Below are 23,723 nucleotides of genomic sequence, written 5' to 3'. Positions count from 1 at the left end.
GGCACAAAATGTGGAAATTAGGTGAGGTGATCCACCACCACCATGACCGAGTCGTGGACCTTGGAGTTGGGGAGCCCCTGGACGAAATCCATCATCATGTCGTGCCACGGTTCCGATGGAACAGGCAGAGGCTGAAGGTTGCCAGCGGGGTGGGGGTGTTCATGCTTGGCTTGCTGGCAGGCAAGGAACTGATGCATGAAGTCCTCGATGGTGCACTTGAGCCCTGGCCATGCGAACAGCTTCTGCGCTCGCTGGTAGGTCGCAGTGATGCCGGAGTGCCCTCCTAGAGCACTATCATGGAGAGCGGCGATGAGCTTGGTTTGGAGGGCAGTATTGGCGCCAATCCAAAGCCGATCACCTTGCCAAATGATGCCTTGCCGGAGCGTGCGGCCTTGATCGTTCGGGTTGTGGACCTTCAATTGTTGCAGGAGCTCTTGAGGGGTGGCATCCGTCTCCTAGGAGTTGGCCACCTAATGCGGAGCATCCTACAGTCATCACCATGTCAAGAGTCCATTTGGCAAGTGACACGTGCGACCTCTACTTCTCATACATAAAGGTGAATCTTCTCCTTTACACATGCTCACTTGACCCCTTCGAGGATGGTGTACTACTTGACACTTCTCCCGTGTGCATGCATAGGTATTGTCGGAGCTTCACGGATGTCAAGGAGGAGTGCAAGCGCCAAGGGACGACTACACCATCCGCGAGGGAGGCATGGAAGCGAAGACGGAAGAAGAAGGTGCTGCGGAGTCTACAACGACTGGACGACCGGAAGCCTCCGGACGTCTGACCCTCTATAGCACCCGGACGACCGACGTCCACCGGACGTCCGCTACCTGATGCATCCCAGAGTCCAGCCGACGAGATCTACAGCGACCGGACGACCGACCAAGACCGGACGTCCGACACCTCCCAGGCCACGGACGACCGAGCGCCTCCGGACGACCGGTGCCATGGCGACAGAACAATATTTATGAAAGTCCGAAGACTTCTGGACGTCCGGACCGTCCCGAGCTTCCGGATGTCCGACCCCCACCGAACGTCCGACGCCTGTGTGCGCAGCCGCGGGCCTTTGGCCTTGTATCCCTCTCCCACTTACCCCTTCGTGGCTTAGACTATAAATAGACCACCTCCACCTCCTTTCTAGGGTTAGCAAAGTGATAGCTCATTTGTATGTGAGCTTTGCTCCTACCTATCTCTACTCTTGAGAGAGAGAGACCACCACTCCATTGGAGGCTAAGACCTCCATCTAGGAGAAGATCCTGCGGGATATCATCAAGACCCCCTCATGGGAAGATCCGTCTAGGATATCATCAAGACCTCCTCTTGGAGATGAACCTTACCTTGTATCTTTCCCTTTGTTGTTCATGTACCTTGTGATCTTGTGTGTTTGATTGTCTAGTGGATGAGTGATTGGACTTGTTCTTGAGTGTTTCCCCTTGTGATTTCTCCCCGTTTTCCCCGTGTTCTTCGTGTTCTTCGAGGGATCCCACTCCAAACGTGAAAGATCGGCCTACACCGGGTTAGCCCCGTATCATATGATATCATGATCCACATGGATCACGTATTTGGAGTCCCTCCCACCGTTTTCTAGCCTTCTTTTGCTTGATTTCGTCCTAAATTTCAAAAATCCCCACCAAAAATAGCCCCAATTTTTTTGTGATTTGTTGGTTTGATGAAGTTTTATTGATTTTGATCCATGGATTTGCTTGGTTTCAAGTGGATCTAGCATCTCCTCATGTTTCCCCATCTTTCATCCATGAATTCCCGCGAGTTTTGACCCCGAAATCTCCATTTTCCGCCCAAAATCGCGCCCCAGAACTCGCATCTCGCGTTGACCCCGACCCCCCGGCGACCGGCGTTTTACGGACGTCCGGACCCCCCTCGAAGCCCCGGACGTCTGCAACTCTCCGGACGACCGGAACCACCATTCTAGAACAGAATTTACGGATTTCCGAGCCCGACCGGACGTCCGAGGACCGGACATCCGACCTTTCCCGGACGTCCGTAACCTGTAGTTTCCCACTTCGGCTGATTTTTGTTTTGTCCATAACTAATTCATCTGAACTCCGATTTTGACGTTCTTTAGCTCGTTTTGAAGCTATTGAAATCCCCCATCACACAAAAATACTACCAAAACCATTTGACTCCATCAAATTTTCCAAAATTTGGCAAGTTTTCCTAGGCCTTCCAATATATCATCCGCATAGCCAACACTGACTTCCGCAACCTAACCCATTTTGTTCCCCATAGCATTAATGGTTGCTTGAGTAGTGATTCGAGTCTCCTAAGGTGTTTCGGCTACTTAGGGATGGTTGCTTCTTCATCAACCAGCACCATCATTTCCACATAACCTTGCCCACCATACATTTCGCCAACCCCAACTTAACCCAATTTTGTTTGAGCTTGTTTGAGTTGTGGCTTGTGTCTCCTAAGGTGTTTCGGCTACTTAGGGACGGCAACTTCAACTCCGACACGTGTATAGCCCATCATTCCACTTCCGCATTGCCTAGTGCCAAACCACCACCGCTTTCCGCTACCACCATTTGACATTTGTCATTTGAGATTTTGAGTTCGCGGTTTTTCCGTTTCCTAAGGTGTTTCGGCTACTTAGGGACGAGTTTCCATCATCTTGGTATCTACATCGAGAACACCGCCACTCATCATCGCAAAGGACGGTAACCTCGACGACACCATTGTATATTCCCTTGTAATTGCATTGATAACCTCTAGCCCATTTTGCGTTACTTGCCTATCGAGACTAGCCATTTGAGTATTGCCGGCAACGTTACTTGTGCACATTAGTGATCATACTTCCCATTGCATACATACCATATCATTTGGTATCATCATATCATATCTTATGTCACAAGTTTGTTCCCGCATATACACTATTGCTATCTTGGTTTGTGCATTGTGCAAAAGTGGCCATATCAAAAAAAGAGAGAATAAGCTTTTAAGCAAAGAAAGAGAGCAAAGAGCTTGTAAGCAATAGCCATAGCATCAAAATATATCATATGGTATCATAATTGATCATCTTGGATCATTGTGTGAGAAACACCGGGAACCATACATATATAGCATACTTGGGATAGAAAGTTTACCCATTTTGCATCTTATAGGTTGTGCGCAAGTGTCGTATCCGCCTATTGAGCAATCGTGCTAGCGTCTCTCTTGAATTGTGCAACACGAGCGTTTTTCGTGGATTCCACATTTTGTGCTCATTACTCGGTTGCACGACCCCATTTATCTATCCGTGTGTGTGTTTCCGTGTGCCACATATTGCTATTGGTCTACTTGTTTCGCTTGCGAATTTGTGAATCTTTTTCAACTTTATTGACTCTTGCTAACATTTTGCATCAAATTTTTGTGCTACTATCCTCACCGAGCTCTACCATAAGCTTTACTTGATAGGTGTGAGTGAACAAGTCCGGTACCAATTCCACTATTCTTTCATTCACATTGAGTGAAACGGGATACATCCTCAACTTTGGGAAAAGGTAACTTGGTATTGTTTATCTCATTTCCTACTCACCTCTACTCGAGTCTTGTAATGGATAGGCAAGGCATTTCACCTTTGGTCTACAACAACGACGAGTTCGATGCCACGAAAAATAACAACGACGCCAAGATGAAAGCTCAAATGGAGGAGATCAAAGCCCTCATCAAGTCCTAGAAGCGATCTTCCTCATCTTCGAGAAGATGCTCAAGAGCACATGCTTCTGAGCTACTATCTCCGGCAAGATCACATCGGCATCGACACCATCACCACCAAGAACGTGAAGGTAAAGAGCTCTACATCAACAACCGCTCAATGACTTCACCATCTCCCTTGGCATCTTCGCCTACGGACATACGGCATCTTCGCCAACAAGAACCCCAAGACTACGCTCAAGAGAAGCTCCCCAAGCTCAAGTCCGCGACTACCACGAGCTACTACGACCTCGACACCGACCATGAGATTCCTTTCTATGGGACTCTAGAACGCGAGGAGTATCTCAAGTGGGAGAGTTTGATGGACGACTACCTCAAGCTACATCAAGTTCGTCCTGAAGATCAAGTGAAGTGCGCCACAAGAAACTTCCACGGCCATGCCTCGTCTTGGTGGCTTCGCACACCTTCGGAGTACTACGACATGAGTTGTCCCAAGACGAAGAGAGCTTTGTGGCGAGGTATCGTGCCTCCAACCTACACGGAATACCTTCGACGCCAATTGGAGAAAACCATCCAAGGATCCAAGTCCATCGACAAGTACTTCAAGGAGATGAAGATTGCCTTGAGACGAGCCGGCGTGGACGACCCCATTCCTATGAAGTTCCACTTCATGATGGGATTGAACAACGACATCTCCAAGACTATCTTCCTCAAGAACTACAAGTCCATCGACGACTACTACATTGGTGCTCTCAAGGCGGAACAAGAACTCATGAAGGCCAAGGCTTCTCCACCCCAAGCACACTTCGCGGCAACCAAGCTCCACGACAAGCATGAGGCTAGTACCACCACGATGTCCAAGCCCAACGAGCTCCAAGACGATGCTCCCAAGTTCGACTTCACTGCCATCCCTCTTTGTGGCATTGATGATGCCGAGTCTACTTCTACTCTTTTTCAAGACCGTGCGGCGACGAGTACGACTACGGAGACCTACAAGGACCAAGCTTTGGAGGCGAGCGACAAGGTGGCGAGCAAGGATGATGCTTCCATCTTAGGAGGTGAGAGTGATGATGTGCCATCTTCGGACTTCATCCACGGCGACGATGACGATATGATCGAGCATGGGATTTTCCCTTCGGTCATGGAGGAGAGTGATGATGTGCCATCTTCGGCCTTCATCCACGGCGACAACGACGAGATGGTTGAGCATGGGATTTTCCCTTCGACCACGGCGACGTATGATGACTTGAGTGACTTTTGCCACCATATTGAGAGTGAGAGTGACTTCACCACTAGCCCCATATATGACGAGTTGCCCCACTTTCCATGTGAGGAGAGCCACAACCCCCACCACTTGTGTGAGATGAATGACTCCACCATATGTGACTTTGAGTGCACCTACTTTGAGGGAGTGAGCTAGTGAACCACCACATTGAGAGAGTGAGATAATTGATAGGTCTTGTGAGGCCATTTGCATTTCTAACAACTTGACCTCTACCTCTATTATGTCTCCTCATTTGGTGCTAGGTCCCATTTATGATGACGCGTCGATCCTCGATGACTTCGTCCTCCCTTTGGACAAGACAATGGCCATGGTGGAATATGATGCACCCCCACATGGTTCCATCAAGATGATGATATTGACTACCATTTGGTCTTTCCCACCTCACCTACACCACTTGAGTGGAATGACAAAGGTAACATAGGTGACGGTGATGCTCTAGTCCCACTAGTGGACATTCTTGACATTGATTGCTTGCATGATGTTGATCCACCTAGTTCCATGCTTCATGCTAATATGATTTCCCCATGTGATGATTTTCCCATTTATGATGAGTATTATGATTCTCATGTGGAGTCTATTAGTAGTGATGCCATGTTACATAGGATTTCTTGTGACAATTCTTTAGGTCACATCATGTTTGATAATCCGCTTGACTTGTCATATGCTATGCATAAGATCCACCATATGTCTTCTTTGCAATCTCTTCATAGTGACTATGCATATGTCATTAAAATAAACCCAATTTGCACATATGGCATAGATGACAAGCCCATGGTTATTGGCATTTGTTTTTCTTGTGATGATATTGATATGCTCCCTTTGCATCATTTATCTCATATGCCATGCCATGACCACCTAGCTTCAGATATGAAAATTGTTTTGGATGTTGTCCATTTTCTCCATATGATGTTTCCGATATTGCTCATGAGGAGACCCCCATAGTTTCCTCATACATTTTAGGAGATTTTGATTCATCCCATGAATGAAAATGCTATTGATGCACCATATACTTGTATGCTAAATTTGCATCCCCATCGTGCCATACACAATAACTATTCTTTCATGCTGGATGACATGTTCTTATACCATGCATCAAATTTCTTTGAGCATTTATTATCTTGTGCTAACTCACACGTGCACATACACATCATGATGGATGTTGTGTACATTTACCACCTGCACAATTTATTTGGTTTGTGTCTCTTTTGTGTAGGTACCAATGAATACTTGTCAAGCTGCAATCCCACGAGTTGACAAAACGAGCTCTAGAGAGCAACGATGATTTGGGATCTCATGGATTGTTTTTCCCACCGCTCTCTTCGCTCAAAGACTTCGCGCATTTCTTCTACATGGCCCTCACTTGGCTATGGGTTATTGTTCATTACATATCATATGCCCATCTTGCCATGTTCACTTTGCATGATATGCTCATTCCTATGCCTTTGACATGCATTTGTGACCCATGCTTTGCATTACACATGATGATTGATTCTAGTACTTGTATGTGTATTTGCAAGCTTAGTGGAGATATTGCTTGTTCTTGCCATGTTCCTTTTGTGCACCATTCCTATGATGATACTTCCATCTTGCTTTGTGTTCGTGCTTGCGATATGTCATGTGCATTCCCTATGCCTATTATTTGCTCACATGACATGATTGCCATGATTTATTCTAGTGTATTGCATCTTCGCTCCACTAGTTTCCACGACTTGATTACTATGCTTGCTTATGTTGCATCACCAACGACTCATACTTGCTCATTTCATGCGGTTGATGGCAACCATCTATATGCTTTGCACATGATTCATATTGCTTCTTGTCATATATCTCCATGTGTTGCCTCTCTCATGCTAGATGATTTGCCATGTATTGAGTGCAACAATGATTCTCTTCTTGCTCATGAGATTGCCCCCATAGCATTCTCGCATATATTTGGAGATTTTTTGACAGAATTCTTGTGAAGCATGCTTGTCTTACTTCTTTGCACCATATACCTAGTGCCATGAATTTAGTCATTGTTGCATCATATTATCCATGCACTTGTGCTTCTAATGGTTTTGTGCAAAAGATGAGAACCATCATGATGGATGATGTGTTTGTCTACCATGCGCATACATTCTTTGTTTTGTTTTGTACATGTATAGGATACTTGGACTTTGTGTCGACTTCCACTTCACGTGAGTTGACCATTCGAGCTCTTGAGAGTGAGCCTCTTACATTCTACCACGACTCGCTTCTACACCACATTTTCTACCACTTCGGCATTGTGAAGAATGCACAAGGACATGCTTTCAAGGTGACATCCTTCTTGACCTTGGATATTGTGGATCATACTTCATGTGTTGCTTGCACCATTTGCACGCATGTTTGAGATATTGCTTTCACCCATGATTGCCACATTTCCATTCTTTATGACATATGTACCTTGTGTGTTGCATCCAATTCTTGGACTACTTGCTACTATCATATGGTTCCGCACCAATATCATTTCTTCAAATATGCCATGTCCCTTTACTTGTCACATGATTCACTTGATTGCCTCACACATGATGAACAATTGCTCTTTCTATTGTGTTGAGTTCCACACTATATTCACTACACCCTATGCACATTATGCTTGGATTGTCTTGCACTTGACCCATGTGTTTAGACATCTCATCTTATTTGGTGTTGTGAATGATTCCTATGCCTACCATCGACCATTTGTCGAGCACTTTATGCATGCTTGCTATGACCTTGAGGTAGATGCTTATGCTCTTGTCACACATATTTGCATCTCTAACTCACATTTACATGCTTGTCCCCATGATATATTTGCTTGTGCTCAATTTATGTGCTACATGCCATGTCACAACCCTTTGTCAAACCATATGCTATGCTTGATGACAACACTTGTTTGGTGAATCACCTCTTGAATGCTTGGTTTTGCACTAATGCTAACCACATTTGTTTTTCCAAGTGTTTGTTGTATTTGCTCATTTTGAAGGAATCACGAGACGATGCGACATTGGAGAGTGCCCATTTCGAGTTACTAGACGATGAGTGCTTGGTGATCGACCACTTCGACACGACACCGTCATCTCTTTCCCATGGTGATTTGGTTTTCGATCCGAGGTCGGATCTTTTCCAAGGGGGAGGGGATGATGCGGAGCATCCTACGGTCATCACCATGTCAAGAGTCCATTTGGCAAGTGACACGTGCGACCTCTACTTCTCATGCATAAAGGTGAATATTCTCCTTTACACGTGCTCACTTGACCCCTTCGAGGATGGTGTACTACTTGACACTTCTCCCGTGTGCATGCATAGGTATTGTCGGAGCTTCACAAATGTCAAGGAGGAGTGCAAGCGCCAAGGAACGACTACAACATCCGCGAGGGAGGCATGAAAGCGAAGACGGAAGAAGAAGGTGCTGTAGAGTCTACAGTGATCGGACGACTGGTAGCCTCCGGACGTCCGACCCTCTACAGCGCCCGGAAGACCGGCGTCAACCAGACGCCCGCTACCTGACGCATCCCAGAGTCCAACTGATGAGATCTACAGCGACCGGACGACCGACCAAGACTGGACGTCCGACACCTCCCAGGCCACGGACGACCGAGCGCCTCCGGACGACCGGTGCCACGGCGACAGAACAACATTTACGGAAGTCCGAAGATTTCCGGACGTCCGGACCGTCCCGAGCTTCCGGACGTCCGACCCCGACCGGACGTCCGACGCCTGTGTGTGCAGTCGCGGGCCTTTGGCCTTGTATCCCTCTCCCACTTACCCCTTCATGGCTTAGACTATAAATAGACCACCTCCACCTCCTTTCTAGGGTTAGCAAATTTATAGCTCATTTGTATGTGAGCTTTGCTCCTACCTATCTCTATTCTTGAGAGAGAGAGAGAGAGAGAGAGAGAGAGAGAGAGAGAGAGAGAGAGAGAGAGAGAGAGAGAGAGAGAGAGAGACCACCACTCCATTGGAGGCCAAGACCTCCATCTAGGAGAACATCCTGCGGGATATCATCAAGACCCCCTCATGGGAAGATCCGTCTAGGATATCATCAAGACTTCCTCTTGGAGATGAACCTTACCTTGTATCTTTCCCTTTGTTGTTCATGTACCTTGTGATCTTGTGTGTTTGATTGTCTAGTGGATGTGTGATTGGACTTGTTCTTGAGTGTTTCCCCTTGTGATTTCTCCCCGTTCTTCCCCGTGTTCTTCGTGTTCTTCGAGGGATCCCATTCCAAACGTGAAAGATTGGCCTACACCGGGTTAGCCCCGTATCACCACCTCTTGAAGCCACTGGGGTTTACACACAGAGAGCACGTCGAGAGCATGCCGGTGCCCGACACAAGAGACTGCGTCCGCTTCTCCGTTGCCCACCGCTTTCTTGTACCTGAAGGTGAATTGCAGGCCCACCAACTTGGACATGGCCTTGCGTTGCAGCTCCGTGTCCAACTGTTGCTCTCCGAGTGTGCATAAGCTCTTGTGATATGTGATGATCTCGAACGGTCCCCGCTGTAGGTACGGTCGCCACTTGTTGACAACCATCATCATTGCAAGAAATTCCTTCTCGTAGGTGGATAACTTCTGGTTCTTGACACCCAATGCCTTGCTCATGTATGCCATGGGATGGCCCTCTTGGACGAGCACAGCGCGCACTCCAGTGTCACACGCGTCCGTCTCAATGGCGAACGGGCGCTCAAAGTTGGGTAGAACGAGGACCGGTGTTTGCACCATTGCTTGCTTGAGGAGCTTGAACGCGGCTTGAATGTGGTCGTCCCAATGGAACCCTTTCTTGGTCAAGAGCTGGGTGAGCGGCTTGGCGAGAATCCCGTAGTTGGTGACGAACTTGTGGTAATAGTCGGTGAGCTCGAGGAACCCGCGTAGTTCGGTGGCATTGGTGGGAACGGGCCAGTTGTGCATCACGCTGGTCTTGCTCGCATCCGTGGCAACTCCCTCCTTGGAGATGATGTGGCCCAAGTACTCAATGCTTGGCTGAGAAAAAGTGCACTTGGAGGCCTTGGCGTATAGCTCATGTTGGCATAGTGTTGAGAGCACTAGTCGCAAATGTTCTTCATGTTCCTGCAGGTCAACACTGAACGCAAGGATATTGTCGAGATAGATGATCACAAATTTACGGATGTACTTGGAGAAAATGGAATTCATGAGGCATTGAAAGGTGGCAGGTGCGTTGCAGAGCCCAAACGGTATGACTCGAAAGTGAAAATTCCCGTGATGGGTCTTGAATGCAGTTTTTTCCTCGTCTTCTTCGCGCATACGAATTTGGTGATAGCCGGAGCGGAGGTCGATCATGGAGAAGTATGCGGCGCCCGCGAGCTCGTCGAGGAGCTCATCCACGATGGGTAGGGGAAATTTGTTCTTCACCATGACTTTGTTCACGTGACAAAAATCGATGCAAAACCGCCAGCTACCGTCCTTCTTCTTCACTAGCAGGACCGGCACGACATAGGGGCTCATGCTATGCACAATAACGTCGGCATCGAGCATGTCGCACACTTGCTGTTAGATCTCATCTTTTTGTGTAGGGGAGTACCGGTAAGGTCTTGTGTTAATGGGAGCTGCTCCAGGCTCGAGGTTGAGGCTGTGATCGTACTGCCGGAGCGGGGGAAGGGCCGTCGGCTTCGCAAACACGTCCTCAAATTGACTGAGCACTTTCTGAATTTGTGGTGGTACTGGTGCTGCAGCTTCTTCTTTTTCCACTAAAGTCACTGTGACAAGCACCGCTATCCAAATATCGTTGACAACCTCCGTTCGATGCAGCTCGTAAGCATCCAATTCAGATATGCGAGGGAGATTGGAAGATTTGATTCCCTGCAAGTGCACCCATTTGCCTGCAATCTAGAAAGAGATTGTTTTCTCAAGCCAATGGCAGGTCATGGGGCTATGCGCCAATAGCCAATCCATGCCTAAAACCCCATCATATGCATTAAGCTCCAGCACGCGCAAATCAGTGTGGAAAGTATGTCCAGGAACTGGCCAAGCTAGTTGCCTCGCCATGGAGTCATAGTGCAAACGCTGGCCATTGGCCACGCACACTGATACTGGCGGTAGTGCCTCCATGGGAATAGACAGGCTAGTAGCAAATGACTGACTGACAAAACTGTGGGTGCTCCCCATGTCCACTAGTAAGAGCATGACTTGATCGCCAACTTGGGCGCGCAGACGCATTATGGAAGGGACCTCTTCACCAGATAGGGCATGCTGGGAGAGTGTGCAGCATTCTCGCTCCTGGGCGGCTGGGGTATCGAGCAACTGAAGGGCGTGCACCGTGTCTTCCAAGAAGATTTCCCCATAGTCGTCGACCTCGATCATGAGCACCTGGCCGATGCGCTTTGCTACGTCTTGAGCTTGTGTTGGTTTTCCTTGAAGAGGAAAGGGTGACGCAGCACTAGTAGCGTAAGTATTTCCCTCGGTTTTTGAGAACCAAGGTATCAATCCAGTTGGAGGCTCCTCAAAAGTCCCACGCACCTACACAAACAAACAAGAACTCGCAACCAATGCAATAAAGGGGTTGTCAATCCCTTCAAGGCCACTTGCGAAAGTGAGATCTGATAGAGATAATATGATAAGATAAATATATTTTTGGTATTTTATAATATAGATTGGAAAAGTAAAGATGCAAATAAAAGTAGATTGAAAACTTATATGATAAAAGATAGACCCGGGGGCCATAGGTTTCACTAGTGGCTTCTCTCAAGATAGCATAAGTATTACGGTGGGTGAACAAATTACTATCGAGCAATTGATAGAAAAGCGAATAATTATGAGATTATCTAGGCATGATCATGTATATAGGCATCACGTCCGTGACAAGTAGACCGACTCCTGCCTGCATCTACTACAATTACTCCACACATCGACCGCTGTCCAGCATGCATCTAGAGTATTAAGTTCATAAAGAACAGAGTAACGCATTAAGAAAGATGACATGATGTAGAGGGATAAACTCATGCAATATGATATAAACCCCATCTTTTTATCCTCGATGGCAATAATACAATACATGCCTTGTTGCCCCTGCTGTCACTGGGAAAGGACACCGCAAGATTGAACCCAAAGCTAAGCACTTCTCCCATTGCAAGAAAGATCAATCTAGTAGGCCAAACCAAACTGATAATTCGAATAGACTTGCAAAGATAACTTAATCACACATAAAAGAATTCAGAGGACATTCAAATATTTCTCATAGATAAACTTGATCATAAACCCACAATTCATTGGCTCTCGACAAACACACCGCAAAAATAGTTACATCGAATAGATCTCCAAGAAGATCAAGGAGAACATGGTATTGAGATCCAAAGAGAGAGAATAAGACATCTAGCTAATAACTATGGACCCGAAGGTCTGTGGAAAACTACTCACAACTCATCGGAGAGGCCTTGGAGATGATGTAGAGTCCCTTCGTGATCGATTCCCCCTCCGGCGGAGCACCGACGAAGGCTCCAAGACAGGATCTCGCGGATACAGAAGGTTGCGGTGGTGGAATTATGTTTTCGTGGTCTGTTCTGATGTTCTTGGGGTACGTGGGTATATATAGGAGGAAGAAGTAGGTCTGTGGACGCCCGAGGGGCCCACGAGATAGGGGGCGCGCCCAGTAGGGGGGTCCGCTCTCCACCCTCATGGCCGCCTCAAGTGTTGCTTGACTTCCACTCCAAGTCATCTAGATCACGTTCGTTCCAAAAATCACGCTCCCGAAGGTTTCATTCCATTTGGACTCCGTTTGATATTCCTTTTCTTCGAAACACTGAAATAGGCAAAAAAACAGCAATACGGGCTGGGCCTCCGATTAGTAGGTTAGCCCAAAAAATGATATAAAAGTGTAAAGTAAAGCCCATAAACATCCAAAACGGGTAATATAATAGCATGGAACAATAAAAAATTATAGATATGTTGGAGACGTATCAAGCATCCCCAAGCTTAATTCCTGCTCGTCCTCGAGTAGGTAAATGATAAAAACTGAATTTTTGATGTGGAATGCTACCTATCATAATTCTCAATGTAATTTTCTTTATTGTGGCATGAATGTTCAGATCCAAATGATTCAAAATAAAAGTTCATATTGACATAAGAAATAATAATACTTCAAGCATACTTAGTCAAGCAATCATGTCTTCTCAAAATATCATGGCCAAATAAAGTTATCCCTACAAAATCATATAGTCTGGTTGTTGCTCTATCTTCATCACACAAAGTATTTAATCATGCACAACCCCGATGACAAGCCAAGCAATTGTTTCATACTTTAGTAATCTCAAACTTTTTCAACTTTCACGCAATACATGAGCGTGAGCCATGGACATAGCACCATATGTGGAATAGAATGGTGGTTGTGGAGAAGACAAAAAGGAGGAAGATAGTCTCACATCAACTAGGCGTATCAACGGGCTATGGAGATGCCCATTAATAGATATCAATGTGAGTGAGTAGGGATTGCCATGCAACGGATGCACTAGAGCTATAAATGTATGAAAGCTCAACAAAAGAAACTAAGTGGGTGTGCATCCAACTCGCTTGCTCATGAAGACCTAGGGCATTTTGAGGAAGCCCATCATTGGAATATACAAGCCAAGTTCTATAATGAAAATTCCTACTAGTAAATTAAAGTGACAACATAGGAGACTCTCTATCATGAAGATCATGGTGCTACTTTGAAGCACAAGTGTGGTAAAAAGGATAGTAGCATTGTCCCTCCTCTTTTTTTCTCTCATTTTTTATTTGGCCTTTCTCTTTTTTTATTTGGCCTTTCTATTTTTTAAAGTCCGAAGTCTCATCCCGACTTGTGGGGGAATCATAGTCTCCATCATCCTTTCCTCGTTGGGACAATGCTCTAATAATGGAGATCATCACACTTTTATTTACTTACAACTCAAGATTACAACTCAATACTTAGAACAAGATATGACTCTATATGAATGTGTCCGGCAGTGTATCGGGATATGCAATGAATCAAGAGTGACATGTATGAAAATTATGAAGGTGGCCTTGCCACAAATACGATGTCAACTACATGATCATGCAAAGAGCAATATGACAATGATTATACGTGTCATATAAACGGAACGGTGGAAAGTTGCATGGCAATATATCTCGGAATGGCTATGGAAAGCCATAATAGGTAGGTATGGTGGCTGTTTTGAGGAAGGTATTGGTGGGTGTATGGTACCGGCGAAAGTTGCGCGGCACAAAAGAGGCTAGCAATGGTGGAAGGGTGAGAGTGCGTATAATCCATGGACTCAACATTAGTCATAAAGAACTCATGTACTTATTGCAAAAATCTACAAGTCATCAAAAAAAGTACTACGCGCATGCTCCTAGGAGGATAGATTGGTAGGAAAAGACCATCGCTCGTCCCCGACCGCCACTCATAAGGAAGACAATCAATAAATAAAGTTGTGCTCCAACTTCATCACAAAGCGGTTCACCATACGTGCATGCTATGGGAATCACAAACTTCAACACAAGCATTCTTTAAAACCATAATCACCCAACTAGCATGACTTTAATATTACCACCTCTATATCTCAAAACAAATATCAAGCATCAAATTGATCATATCATCCAATTCACTTTCTATGATAGTTTTTATTATACCCAACTTGGATGCCCATCATTCTAGGACCAAGTTTATAACCATAGCAAATACCATGCTGTTCTAAGAGACTCTCAAAATAATATAAGTGAAGCATGAGAGACTAACAATTTCTTCAAAATTAAGTCACCGCCGTGCTCTAAAAGATATAATTGAAGCACTAGAGCAAAAACTATCTAGCTCAAAAGATATAAGTGAAACACATAGCGTATTCTAATAAATTCCAATTCAAGTGGGATTCTCCCAAAAGGTGTGTACAGAAAATATGATTGTGGTAAACTAAAAAGCAAAGACTAATATCATACAAGACGCTCCAAGCAAAACACATATCATGTGGCAAATAAAAATATAGCTCCTAGTAAAGTTACCAATGAACAAAGACGAAAGAGGGGATGCCTTCCGGGCCATCCCCAAGCTTAGGATTTTGGCTATTCTTGAATATATTGGGGTGCCATGGGCATCCCCAAGCTTAGGCTCTTGCCACTCCTTATTCCATAATCCATCAAATCTTTACCCAAAACTTGAAAACTTCACAACACAAAACTCAACAGGAAATCTCATAAGCTCCGTTAGTGAAAGAAAGCAAAACCACCACATAAGGTACTGTAATGAACTCATTCTTTATTTATATTGGTGTTAAACCTACTGTATTCCAAGTTCTCTATGGTTCATACCCTCAATACTAGCCATAGATGCATCAAAATAAGCAAACAACACACGAAAAACAGAATTTGTCAAAAATAGAACTGTCTGTAGAAATCTGTAAATCTCGAGTACTTATGGAACTCTAAAAATCCTACCAAAATAGTAAGTCCTGGGAAATTTATCTATTGATCTACAGCAAAAAGAATCAACGCAAAAGATTCTGTGAATTACTAAAATTATTTTTAGTAATGATAAAGCTCCTAGGCAAGAAATCAAGAAATTCTTTGTAGCAAAAGGTTCGTTAATGATAGCATGAAAATTGGGACGAACACTTATTGATTTGAGATTGGCATTTCCTTTACTAGAAGATTCACCCTTATTTTTAGGAACATACATGACCTTGGCAATTTTGGTAGGAGGTGTTGGGGTATTTTTCACAGATGAAAAGGCAAACCCTAAGTTGGTGATAATGTCCTCCAGTTTATCAATTCTTGTAGAATCAAGATCTATTCTTTCATTAACTATAGGTTCTTTTTCTTTAAAAAATTCAAAGTAACTCCAACCCTAGATCCATATTGGGTAATTTGACTGTGGATCTTTTTATCCAAATTTTCAATTAACTCAACAGTGGCAACTTTATTTTCAATGATTTCAAGCCTTTGCATCACATGTTCCAAAGTTAAGACAGTTCCATTAACCAAAAGAGGGGGTGGACCAAACAAATCTAACATGGGATTATAAGCATCAAAAGTGTGGCTACCCAAGAAGTTCCCTCCGGTAATGGTATCAAGAATATATCTATTCCAAGGAGTAATGCCTACATAAAAATTGCGAAGAAGAACGGAAGTGGATTGCTTCCTAGTAGATCTATTTTGAGCATTGCAAATTCTGTGCCAAGCATCCTTTAAATTTTCTCCCTCCCTTTGTTTAAACTTAAGAACTTCATGATCGGGAGTATTAGCGATAATAGGAGGACTAGCCATAGCGACGAGCACACAAAAGGCAAGTGAAAGAGAGAGGAGATTGAGAAAGAGATGGCGAATAAAACGGCAAGGGTGATGTGGGGGAGAGGAAAACGAGAGGGAAATGACAAATAATGTAAATGCGATGGAGATGAGTTTGTGATGGGTACTTGGTATGTCTTGACTTGAGAGGACCTCCCCGGCAAGAGCGCCAGAAATCCTTCTTTCTACGTCTTGATCTTGCGTTGGCTTTCCTTGAAGAGGAAAGGGTGATGCAGCAATAGTAGCGTACGTATTTCCCTCAGTTTTTGAGAACCAAGGTATCAATCCAGTAGGAGGCTCCTCAAAAGTCCCACACACCTATACAAACAAACAAGAACTCGCAACCAACGCAATAAAGGGGTTGTCAATCCCTTCAAGGCCACTTGCGAAAGTGAGATCTGATAGAGATAATATGATAAGATAAATATATTTTTAGTATTTCATAATATAGATTGGAAAAGTAAAGATGCAAATAAAGGTAGATTGAAAACTTATATGATAAAAGATAGACCCGGGGGCCATAGGTTTCACTAGTGGCTTCTCTCAAGATAGCATAAGTATTACGGTGGGTGAAAAAATTACTATCGAGCAATTGATAGAAAAGCAAATAACTATGAGATTATCTAGGCATGATCATGTCTATAGGCATCACGTCCGTGACAAGTAGACCGACTCCTGCCTGCATCTACTACTATTACTCCACACATCGACCACTATCCAGCATGCATCTAGAGTATTAAGTTCATAAAGAACAGAGTAACACATTAAGAAAGATGACATGATGTAGAGGGATAAACTCATGCAATATGATATAAAACACATCTTTTTATCCTTGATGGCAACAATACAATACGTGCCTTGCTGCCCCTGCTGTCATTGGGAAAGGACACCGCAAGATTGAACCCAAAGCTAAGCACTTCTCCCATTGCAAGAAAGATCAATCTAGTAGGCAAAACCAAACTGATAATTCGAAGAGACTTGGAAAGATAACTTAATCACACATAAAAGAATTCAGAGGACATTCAAATATTTCTCATAGATAAACTTGATCATAAACCCATAATTCATCGGCTCTCGACAAACACACCGCAAAAAGAGTTACATCAAATAGATGTCCAAGAAGATCAAGGAGAACATGGTATTGAGAGAGAGAAGAAGCCATCTAGCTAATAATTATGGACCCGAAGGTTTGTGGTAAACTACTCACAACTCATCGGAGAGGCCTTGGAGATGATGTAGAGGCCCTCCGTGATTGATTCCCCCTCCGGCGGAGCGCCGTCGAAGGCTCCAAGATGGGATCTCACGGATACAAAAAGTTGCGGCGGTGGAATTAGGTTTTCGTTGTCTGTTTTGATGTTCTCGGGGTACGTGGGTATATATAGGAGGAAGAAGTAGGTCGGTGGACCCCCGAGGGGCCCACGAGATAGGGGGCGTGCCTAGTATGGGGGGGGGGCGCCCTCCACCCTCGTGGCCGCCTCGGCTGTTGCTTGACTTCCACTCCAAGTCCTCTGGATCACGTTCGTTCCAAAAATCACGCTTCCGAAGGTTTCATTCCGTTTGGATTCCGTTGATATTCCTTTTCTTCGAAACACTGAAATAGGCAAAAAAAACAGTAATACGGGCTGGGCCTCCGGTTAGTAGGTTAGTCCCAAAAATGATATAAAAGTGTAAAGTAAAGCCCATAAACATCCAAAACGGGTAATATAATAGCATGGAACAATGAAAAATTATAGATACGTTGGAGACGTATCACGCTTGCACTGATGTTCTCGGCTGTATTTGTTGCCACAAGAGAAACAGAGGCCATTGGCGCGCCTGAAATCGCGCAGCTGCCGCTCGCGGCCGTAGTCATCACCATCGGGTCGTGATGGGGGGCCAGCACGAACTGGGATGGGAGCCGGAAAGGCTGGTGGTGGTCGGCCCCCTGGGGCTATGCGGTGGCACGATACTCTTTGTTTCTCCAGTTCCTCTTCTTGAATCCAGGCGAACACCGCTATGCGAGTAATGTTGTTCGGTGACTGCAGCCTGACGCCCAACTGGAGTTCGTCCTTCAACCCAATCAGAAATTGGGAGACACAAAATTTGGAGCTCAACGATGGGTCGAGTGCCATTAGATGGTACATGGATGTCTCGAACTGTTGGCCATACTATTGCACAGTCCCAGTCTGCCACAACTGCACGAAGTGATGCATTTGGACCTCGAACTCCTTAGGCCCAAATTCTTCCTCAAGCGCAACTCGAAAGGTTGTCCAGGTAAGCCTGGGATGTGTCTGACGAAATGCCTGCAGCCACATTGCTGTAGGCCCCTCCATGTACAACGAGGTTGTGGTGACCCAGGTGTGCAGCGGCACTTGGTACAACTCAAAGTAGGAAGTGCAGCGTTCCAGCCAAATCCGCGGTGCATCGCCATTGAACCACGGAAAGTCATGCTTGGGAGGTTTGAAGGTGTACTCACTGGTGCGACAGTGTTCTAGTGTCGTTGGCATACACGGGAGAAGCAGAGGCGGGCCATGGTTGACCAGACGGGCGAAGGAAAGCTGGGCCGCGCCCTCGGTGTAGAGTAGCGGTGGAGGTGTCGGGCAAACCGGCGGAGGGGATGGCACTTGGGGCGGATCAGTGACTAGTGGCGGGGGTGGAGCGTTGTTGGAGGAGCCCATGGTCGCCGTGACCACGGAGGCGGAGAGCACCCTCGCGGCGGCCGCCGCGGCCAGATCGGCGACCGGTGTTGACTTGCGGGCCTCGCCCACATCCGCCTGGGTGAGGTCAATTTGCTTGGACAAAATTTTGAGCTCATGAGACACTTGCTCGTTGAAGGCGAGTTGTGCCTGGAAACACTCGTCGGCGGTGGTATGGCTCGCATCGAGCCGGCGTATGACTGACTCGTGCAGGTCCTGGAGTTTATCGGTCGTCTCTGTCATCGCTGCAAGAACGTGCCGATTCTGGATCGAGTGTTTGGTGGATGACGCCGTCGTCTCACTCCAAAACGGATCAAACCCCGGGCAGGATTTTGCGCGAATTCACCAGGGTGAATCGCACCTGATCCGGTGGAATTTTTCTGATCCGAGCGGGAGGGTGTGAGGCGGCGACGGCGTGAAGGTGGGGAGAAAAATTGGCTCTGATTACCAACTGTAATGCCCGGCTAAGGGAGATCAGAGAATGGGATCGGAATGAGGAACCAGAGGGTAGGTGAGAGGAGGCAACATAGGTGAGAGGTTCAATTCACTTTCTTATTTTCCATGAGCCCTAAGAGTGGCAACGACTGGCTTAAGTAGTTTACACACACGCGCGCCCCCACACAGGCTCACTCACATTACATGGGCTTGGCCCAGAGGGCTCTGGGGCTACGACCCAACTTGACCTGTAGCTGCACCGTTCGTGCACTCGTCGTCCGCTGCAGGTTCCCTGAATTGCAGGCGTGACAGTGGAGCGACTTGTGTTGTGGCATGGAGTTAGCCGGGTGTGGCAGACTTTAAGTAGAGGATTCTGGTGAGGCCAGGTGTCCGGGTACGTCAATGCGCGGCGCCGTAGTGGGTTTTTCGGCCGGCGAGCCTTCTTAATGGCAGCATACGGACAATCGGGGCATTGAACAGGCGTTGTCACCAGGGACACGTCTCTGGCATTGAACAGGCGCGGACACCGGAGACGCATCTCGGGTGGCGGCCAACGCGCCGCTTGAATGGCGGAGCCAGTGAGAGGTCGCGTCCGCTCTGGATCGGCTTTAATGTGGAGCGGTCTCTATATAGCGGCATGAATGCAGACAGCTGGCGCCAGGCGGGAACACACGCGGGCGAGGGAGCAGGGGGTTTGGGTGGGCCAGGGTGGTCAGAAGCGGGCATGGGTGTTGTCCGGACGACCGTAAACCCCCCTCCCTACATTTTTGTCTCCTGTTTGCGGAAGAAAGTGCGTCCGAACCGTCCTGCGAAGCAATGCATGACCGTGTTGGATGACACAACACGCGCAGATCCCTACATTTTTGTCTCCTGTTTGCGGAAGAAAGTGCGTCCGAACCGTCCTGCGAAGCAATGCATGACCGTGTTGGATGACACAACACGTTCGGACTGCACGATCCGAATGGTTGCCAGCGGTTTAAAGATCAGTGTTGGAGATGTCCTCAGGGGCCTTTATTCTAGGAGGCTTCGAATAGTCCTGCTATTGGACACGCGTCCGACCGTGTCCCTTTTTTTTCATCGCCCGACCGTGTCCCTGACCGAAACGATCTAGCCTTACGAGCGACCGAGTTCAGCTCGGCTGAAAGTCCACCGGTAGCTGCATATATAAGTAGTCAACAAGGAAGGCCAATAACCGAAGCATCGAAAAGTAGAGAGAAGTTTAGAACTACCTACCCGTTCAAGTTCAAGCTACGGGCTCCCGAGTGCCGACTCTACGTACGAGCATAGCCGGCGGCGACTCCCGGGCGGCTAGACCGTGCAACCGCTGCATGTCGGTCAACGCGCGCTGCACGGAGGCAGATCGGCAGATGGCAGACGACGCGATCCCTACGAAGAGGGCGCGTGAGAAGCCCGACAAGGAGAATTTTGAGTACGTCGTGGAGATGGACATGGTGAAGCGGTTCAAGAGCAACTACTGGGACGACCCGGCGGCCAACCCCGATATCTTGCAGCGATACGGGCCGCTCATGTCCCGGCTAGATGCCCAGGATAACGAGAACGAACGCATCCTCCGGGCGAGTAAGGAGTGGCGCGCTACCGTGGGTGTTAGCATAATCTTGCCTAGTCTGAGTTAGTCGCTTAAATGTGTTAGTGCGATGTTGTTGATATGGATGCCATCCATATTCTTCTTGGGAGGCCAAGAGTACTAATGTCAAAGTCTTACATGTATTACGTCGTTGGTGGTTTAGCTTTTCATGTATATAGTCGAGTAGTAGTACATATGCTAGACTCATCATGGTGGAAAGTAACTTACATCATTTATAACCGATCTCGGTTAGAGGAGTAACATTTTACCCAATTGCTCAGCGACGGAGTAAAAAATCTCCACTCCTCTCTCAGCCTCTCCTCGTCCTCCATTTCCACCACTAGCGATCCCCCTCCCCCATTTGCCGGGCCTTGTGACCAGCGCTCTGATACGTATTTGTCGTATCTATAATTTTTGATTGTTTCATGCCAATATTTTACAATTTCACATACTTTTTACAATAATTTATATTATTTTTTAGACTAATATATTGATTCAGTGGCTAGTATTAGTTTCTGTTTTTTTGCATGTTTTTTTGTTTCATAGCAAATTCATATCAAACGAACACCAAACACGATAAAATTTTACGGATTCTTTTTGGAATATATATGTGATTTTTGGAAGGAAGAATCAACGCAAATGGAGGCCCACGGCCTCCACAAGGCAACAGAGCGCCACCACCCCCAGGGCGCGGGGTGATGCCTTGTGGACTCTTAGTAAGTCGGTTGGAGCCCTTCTTTGACCGGAAGGAAGCATATATCAAAAAAATGTGTTTAAATTTCAGCCCAATCAGAGTTACGGATCTCCCGAAACATAAGAAACGGTTTTCGGTCAAAACAGGGAGACAAAATAGAAGAAAAACAAAGGGGGAGATCCAATCCCAGAGAGGCTCCTGCCCTTTGGGAGCCATGGCGGCCAAGGACCAGAGGGGAAACCCTCCTCCCATCTAGGTGGGAGGCCAAGAAAAAAAAAGGAGGGGGCTCCCTCCCCCTCTCTCCCAGCGGTGCCGGAACGCCGCTAGGGAAATCATCATGTGACGGCGATCTACTCCAACAACTCTGTCATTTTCATCAACACCTCCATCACCTTCCATCATCTATATTCAGCGGTCCACTCTCCCACAATCCATTGTACCCCCTACTTGAACATGGTGCTTTATACTTCATATTATTATCCAATGATGTGTTGCCATCCTATGATCTTTGAGTAGATTTTTATTGTCTTTGATGTCTACTACGCAACTTTCTTCTTGTAGACTCGTGTTGGGCCTTCAAGCGCAGAGTTTTGTAGGACAATAGCAAATTTCCCTCAAGTGGATGACCTAAGATTTATCAATCCGTTGGAGACGTACGATGAAAATGGTCTCTCTCAAACAACCCTGCAACCAAATAACAAAGACTCTCTTGTGTACCCAACACACCCAATACAGTGGTACATTATACGGGTGCACTAGTTCGGCGAAGAGATGGTGATACAAGTGTAATATGGATGGTAGATATAGGTTTTTGTAATCTGAAAATATAAAAACAGCAAGTTAACTAGTAACAAAAGTGAGCAAAAATGATATTGCAATTCTTAAAAACAAGGGCTAGGGTTCATACTTTCACTAGTGCAAAGTCTCTCAACAATGATAACATAATTGGATCATATAAAATCCCTAAACGTGCAACAAAGAATCACTTCAAAGATTCTACCAAAGAACGTAGGATAAAAACGTGCATCAGCCCCTATGCATAGATTACCCCAATGTCATCTCGGAAATCCGCGAGTTGAGTGCCAAAACATACATCAAGTGAATCAATAGAACATCTCATTGTCCCCATAGATATCCCATCGCAAGACATACATCAAGTGTTCTCAAATCCAATACTTAATCCAACATAACAAAATCTCAAAGAGCACGACTCAATTCATCACAAGAAAGTAGACAGGGAAGAAACACCATATGATCCAACTATAATAATAAAGCTCGCGGTACATTAAGATCGTGCCAAATCAAGAACATGAGAGAGAGAGAGATCAAACACATAGCTACTGGTACATACCCTCAGGCCCGAGGATGAACTACTCCCTCCTCGTCATGGAGACCGCCGGGATGATGAAGATGGCCTCAGGTGATGGTTTTCCCCTCCGGCAGGGTGCCGGAACGGGCTCCCGATTGGTTTTTCGTGGCTATAGAGGCTTACGATGGAGGAACTTTTGATCTAGGGTTCTTTTCGGAGATTTCTATATTTATAAGGATTTTTTGGCATCGGAAACAAATCAAGGAGGTGCCCGAGGGGCCCATAAGCCCTCAGGGCACGCCCAGGGGGTAGGACGCGCCCCCTGGCTTGTGGGCCCCTCGGGCACCTCCTTGACTTGTTTCCGATGCCAAAAATCCTTACAAATATAGAAATCTCTGAAAAGAAAGTGCCCCTGGCTTGTGGTCTCCTTGGGACTTTTCTGATCCAGCTCCGGTGCTTCGGGGGTCTCTTTTGGTCCACAAAAATCACCGTCAATTTTTAGCTCGTTTGGACTCCGTTTGATATTCCTTTTCTGTAAAACTCAAAAATAAGGAAAAAACAGAAACTGACACTTGGCTCTAGGTTAATAGGTTAGTCCCAAAAATAATATAAAATAGCATGTTAATGCATATAAAACATCCAAAAAAGATAATATAATAGCATGTGACAATAAAAAATTATGGATATGTTGAAGACGTATCAGTCCTATGGGTAGTTGGTGAATTGATATGATTGGTTTAAGTTGCTAGTGGTTATGTAGCCCATGATATGACCGCGCGCGTGGATCAACTATAGGGCTAGTTGTATGTTGATAGGATTATGCATTGGAGGCCAAAA

This window comes from Triticum dicoccoides, chromosome 6B, assembly GCF_002162155.2.
Source record: "Triticum dicoccoides isolate Atlit2015 ecotype Zavitan chromosome 6B, WEW_v2.0, whole genome shotgun sequence".
In the NCBI taxonomy this organism is placed as follows: Eukaryota; Viridiplantae; Streptophyta; class Magnoliopsida; order Poales; family Poaceae; genus Triticum; species Triticum dicoccoides.
The sequence above is the reverse complement of the archived record's forward strand: the minus strand, read 5'-3'. Positions refer to the sequence as shown.